We start from the raw sequence: 6,000 nt of genomic DNA, 5'->3' as shown, positions 1-6,000 counted from the left end.
AAAAAAAAAAAAAAAAAAAAAAAAAAAAAAAAAAAAAAAAGGCAGAGTAATATCCACTTATATAAAAACTTGTATCTCTGAAATTAAAAAGATGTTTTATACATTTTAAACATTTTTCTGTGAAGTTATGGTTAGCAAACTTGTATTTCTGAAATTAAAAAGATGTTTTGTACATTTTAAACATTTTTTTTGGAGTTATGGTTAGTGTAAATGTTTAAAATGAATGCCCTCACACAAATCTACATGTATATATTTCACAGTGCTAAAAATAATGAAATCAGATTGTATTTAATCCACGTATTAGTATGATATACACACGAATTCTAATTTAAGCTAATTTCGGATACTGAGCTATTATACTAACCTTGCAAGCAATGTAATTAGCTGCTAGCTTTATTACTATAAAATAAAGTCGTTATTAAAATCTTAGGACAGGATCTCAAAAATAAATTTATTCCTATCTCTGTCTAGTAGAGATTGAAGATATGTGTATTCTGGATTTGACCTTGTCTATTTACAGTAACATTTACAATTTTCTGCATTTTGACATTTCAACCTACAATCATTACATTCCTAACATGAAGAAAGAGTTATGTTTCCCCTGTCTGAACCTCAATCCACATGAGAGCTGTATTTCATGCAGAAAGAACATTTTCAAAGACATTCACATTCCAGGTGCCAAACATTGCAGAAAGGGCACTATGACCTTTGTTTAGGAGATCATTGTATTATGCCTTTTCAGCCATTTGTTAATTTTAGAGAAAAGGAGTAGGAACTTCCACCCAAATAGGAAGAAGACAAAGTGTGGAAGGAGCTCATAAAACCAAGAGGCAGAAACACTCTAAGTCAAAACTTGGCAAAGAAATGAAACTACTTCCTATATGTTTACCGTGTGGATTAAATGATACTATTTTAATCTTTAAGCTGTGTTATGATACAAAAGATCAACAGTGGCAAGTGTTTTTAACATATTTTAGTAAAAAACATTAAAATTTTTGATACAGAATTTGAAATATTAGTATATCATAGCATCACAAGTCTTACGAGGTCCAAATCTTCCCTTGGTTACTGTGAAGCAAGATTCTAATAAAATGTCCTTGACATTAGAAGAGACACAGCAGTAGCTTCATAAGGACAACAAACCTGTCTCTTGTTCACCATTTATGGCATATTCCTTTGGGGCACATCGTATTCCAGAAATATTTTTTGAATAAATAAATGAATATAAGACAACTTTATAAATATAACCATTTTAAGAGTCTGAGGTCTAAAGGACTTAGAATAGTGCCTGGCACATAGTAAGTACATGATGTAAGCTTAGCTGTGATTATTGCTATGAATTTCTACCATTTCATCTACTCCAAAACTTTATTTTAGGGTTTTTTCCCCCCTTAGAGACTGTATTATGCAAATGACATATTACTATTTTTCTAGTTTTTTAAACTGATTGTGACTGTAACAAAAGTACAGTGAAGTAGCACAAAATTTGTAGTAGGCTTCTTACTTTCGTGTGAGATGAAGATTATTTGGCTTCCAAGTCGTTGTGAAATAGCCTAACAGAAACATCAACTTTGACTGAGAAAGAAGTAAAAAGAAGTTCAAATCTCACAATGGCTATCTGCCATTTGTCTCCAGCGACTCTAGACTAAAACGGTCATTGCTGACATGAAATTTGAGGCCTGCTGTTTGAACTTTTATATCAATCATGTTGCATGTAAATATTGCTCAGCGGTTTCCAAATCAACTATATATCAAGAAAATATCTATCTATACTATACGAATTACAGGCCCCCTTCTTCTATAGTTTCGCTTCAACAGAATTCAGGTAGAAACTGGATAACTGTATGAAAGTGATGGCTGACAGCCTGGAATTAGAGAACCAGTAACTAGAAGACAGATGTTTGATGTCCTTGGGGAATCAATTCTATGTTGTGGACTAGCAGGGGTTAAAAAACAATAAACACAAGATAAAATAAAACAGATGCAGCTATTCTTCCCATTGAACTCAACAACCCTGTAGACTCTTCTCTTCTTCATTGTGCTTTGTATCTCCAGAAATGTTTAATAAATTTGAAAAGGCATTGGTAAACACACTGAAGAAACTATATATAATTATCAGATATTACCCACTGTGTGGCTGTTACCTCCAGAAACAATGGCTTCACCAAGGACTGATGGGAAAAATCTGTCAGATTTCTGCCAAGGTTTTTAAAATGTCCTTTACCTGAGTTTCTCACAGTCTGACTGGGTTTGCCAACATAATTTATTTTAATTTACCCTGAATGGCCATCTCTCTAGGAGGTCAAATCCAACCCTCTCTTACATGCCAGTGGTGTTATTTATTCATCCATTATTTATTAATTCATCCTTTTATTTAACAAACTTAGTTTGAGGGCTCATAGGCACTGCGCTAAGCTTTAGTGATGGACCAATCAAACACATGTCATTTTCTTCTAGGAGCTTATGTTTCAAATGGAAAGGCAGAGAAGTAAACAGTTATGATAGAGGCTGTCATTGCAATGATAGCTATTTATTGCATTCTATGACGTATCAAATACTCTAATGCCTCTTAATCTCTCTCTAAGACAGTTACCAGTGTCTTACTTTACTAATAAGAAAAATTTAGCTTCAGAGAGGTTAGGCATTTGCTCAAGGTCTCACAGTCGTGAAGTTGCAATTCAAACCTATATTTTGTAATTTGGACCTAGAACTTACTAACTCCAACACCTGTGACACTTGTCATTGCTCTTCACTCATAACAGGAACACACACTAGTTGTGAAGGTACCTAATGCTGAGATTGGGGAAGTAAGAGAAAGCTTCCAAAGGAGATGGTCCCAAAACTGGTCCTGAATGAGAAATAGGAGTTACTCAAGCAAGGGAGAAAGATGACAGTGTGATAGGGCATATGGAATGCAGAAACTATGACATACAGCTGAACTGTTAGTTCAGTGGGTCAGTATGACCGGAGCCATATTGGTTCATGCAGAAAGGCAGCAAAGGGTGCAGCCAGCTCACAAAGGTTTCATAGAAGCTCTACAAACAATGCCTCAATTAATTGATACAAAATCTTCTCCTATTTTTTTTATCTCCACTTAGACAATGCTAGAACTGGGATTTAGAAACATTAAATTATTGTCCAAGGTTATGCAGCTAGTTAATTGCAGAACTGGGAGACAAACTAATTATTTTGTTTCCAAAGTCATGAGGCAAATCCAACTTTTAGAAAAATTACTACAGCAAATGATGGGCTGGAGGTAGAAAAGACTGGGGGCTACTACTAATATAACACAAGTAAGATGTAATAGTGCCTTGAAATAAGGCGGGGATAGAGCAAAGTAGACACACTCCACTGCTCTCTAAAAACCTAATGTGAGCCACATTTGCTATTTTCCACTTCTAATGGCTATATTAAAAAGAATTAACTTTAACATGTTTTGTTTAACTTAATATATTCAAATTACATTTTCACATAAGTAATATAAAAATTATTAATCACACTGTTTGTGTTTGAAATACTGTCTTCAAATTGTGGAGTGTGGCCGGGTGCAGTGGCTCACACCTGTAATCCTAGCACTTTGGGAGGCCAAGGTGGGCGGATCACGAGGTCAAGAGATCAAGACCATCCTGGCCAACATGGTGAAACCCCGTCTCTACTAAAAATACAAAAATTAGCTGGGCGTAGTGGCGCATGCCACTACTAGCGTATTATCCAACTGCCTGCTTTGACATGAACAAACATGAAACTTGGAGATAATCAGCTGAACTTTCAGAGAAAGGAGATTGGGACTGATACGACAGTTTAGGATCTAGTTGAAATCATGGGAGTGTGTATCTTTAGGGGCCTGGGGAGAAGGGAAGATATACAAAGTAAGAAGAGAAAAGGTCCAAGAATAAATCCCTGGAAAACAATCAGACTGCCCATGGTCTGGTTTCTGGAAAGCTCTAACCATCATCATCATCCTTCGGTGTGTATCAATCCAAGTGTATCTCCATTTACTTCTCCATAATTATTGGTGGTGGGGTTCATTTCTATGCATGTTCTTAACCAATCTGTGCTGCCCATTAAGGTGATCTTCCTAATATTTTTTTCTATCATTAACGTTTTGTACAACTACACATATGAATGTCATTATGATACAGGGAAAGAAAAATCATAATTTCATGATAAACACAATGGTCCTGATGGAGACCAGGCAAGACAGTACAAAGAGCAACTGGTGGTCATGGCTTCCAAGAAGAGAATAGTGATCCATGTCAGAAAGACCAGGTGAATTTTAAAAACCTACAGACATAAATAAACATACAAAGTCCAAGAAAACAAATTCCTGGCTCACCCCAGAATTTGAAACAGTACTTAAATGCCTAAGTGCTCTTTCAGTCTTGTCCTCCTCACTTTCTCAGAATGCCTCTGTGTCTAATAATTTAACTTGGTTGAGTGGAGTTAGGTATTTAATCCCCCAAAATGTCCCCTATGGAGATCACAAGTAATCTGAAATGCTACTCTTACTTTATGGAAAAGTTCTATGAGTTCCTAAGAACTAGGATTCTATTTGCTGCATAATGAGTGGTTCAATTTTCTTTAGGCTCAGTGCAAACAAAAATAAAAATAAAAAATGCTGTTGTTTATTGCCGACATGTAAATCTGTAACCTCACAGAGTTAAGTGTTTTCTACTTTCTCATTTTCTCAGGAATATGTTGGGCTTTATGAAGTTAGGCAACATCTTCTTCAGAGATTTGTAGGAAGAAGGAAGCTTTCAATAATCCCAGTTAAAAAGACTTTTGTTGTTTAATTTGAAAAGGAATGTAATCTCCCAGCCTAAGGATTAGAAATGAATTGCTTCTCTGCTTAATAGTAAAAGTAATACTAAATTTTCTCCAATCTAAGAACACTTTTCCCCTTTTATATTTCCCAATATGAAAAACAAAACATAAGAATCTGACAAGTACCTTGGCACATTATATAGATTATCCACATCAAAAATATACTTTGATATGAACAATATGATTAAAAGATATTTTAAGGGAAATACCAGAAATCCTCAAAAACCATTAAAAGCTTGAGCTTATTAAACCTTTTCTGAAGCAATTTATCACATGCTTAGGTTCCACATGAAGCTTATCTATTACCGGAGTTTACAGATCATCAAGTTAGAGGGGACTTGAAATATCACTGCATCTCATTGCTCCCTCATGATGATGAAGCAGGACTAGAATTCAGGTTGCCTTATTTCTTGTCCAGTATTGTTCCCACTCTGCTTAATGCAGCCAGTGAGGGAAAAAAATTCCAATTCTATAAAACAATGTGTATTTCAAGGAATGTTTGTCATTTTTATTGTGAACATTTATTTTGAAAATTTACAATAACTTTTCTTAAAAATTATTTTTTCATTTCTAGGATAAACATTATTTTTTGTTTTTCTCATAAAAATGTACAAAAAGTAGAGAGATGAATGGACTTTGTCGAAAAACATTAAGAGTGAATTGACTGGACTGAAGTACGCGACAATCAAATTCAGTACCCCTTTGGCTACATATATCCTTAGATAATTCATCACGATCTATTTTACATGCATACTCTCTCTCTCTCTTTTTTTTTTTTAGTAATAAAAACATAAAAGAATCAGTAAATATAAACACTGTTACTTGCTGACCAAAAAAACTAGGATCAAACCACAAACATAAAAGAAAAAGAAATGCTTTGAACCAGGGTTTTGTCTTCCACTGTAACAAGCTCCTTGGCAGACGGCAAGATTGTTATTTTGGTATTAGTTCTCCATTTTTTGTAATTTATTATTTGGGTGGCTGTTTTTGTCATGGGACAAAGAATTACATGTGATGGTACTTTTGAGCAGTACAGAGTATAGTTCTGAAGATACAACTGGGCTTTTAAATCCTGATTTTTAAATTATTAGGCATGAAGATATGCTCAACCACTAATTCATCGGGCACAGAGGAGGATAAAGTGAAAGGTCCCTGTAGTCTGGGGTCTGCACATAG

At 34.8% G+C, this 6,000-nt stretch overlaps 1 protein-coding gene across 3 annotated transcripts in view; it reads right to left on the bottom strand.

Moving 5' to 3' along the window:
* The window catches only part of RELN (reelin), a 535,951-nt gene that overhangs the window by 262,406 nt on the left and 267,545 nt on the right, over positions 1 to 6,000 (bottom strand). The window lies entirely within an intron of this gene.

This window comes from Sapajus apella, unplaced genomic scaffold (assembly GCF_009761245.1).
Source record: "Sapajus apella isolate SASKATOON/1434 unplaced genomic scaffold, GSC_monkey_1.0 scaffold7, whole genome shotgun sequence".
In the NCBI taxonomy this organism is placed as follows: Eukaryota; Metazoa; Chordata; class Mammalia; order Primates; family Cebidae; genus Sapajus; species Sapajus apella.
The sequence above is the reverse complement of the archived record's forward strand: the minus strand, read 5'-3'. Positions and strand labels throughout refer to the sequence as shown.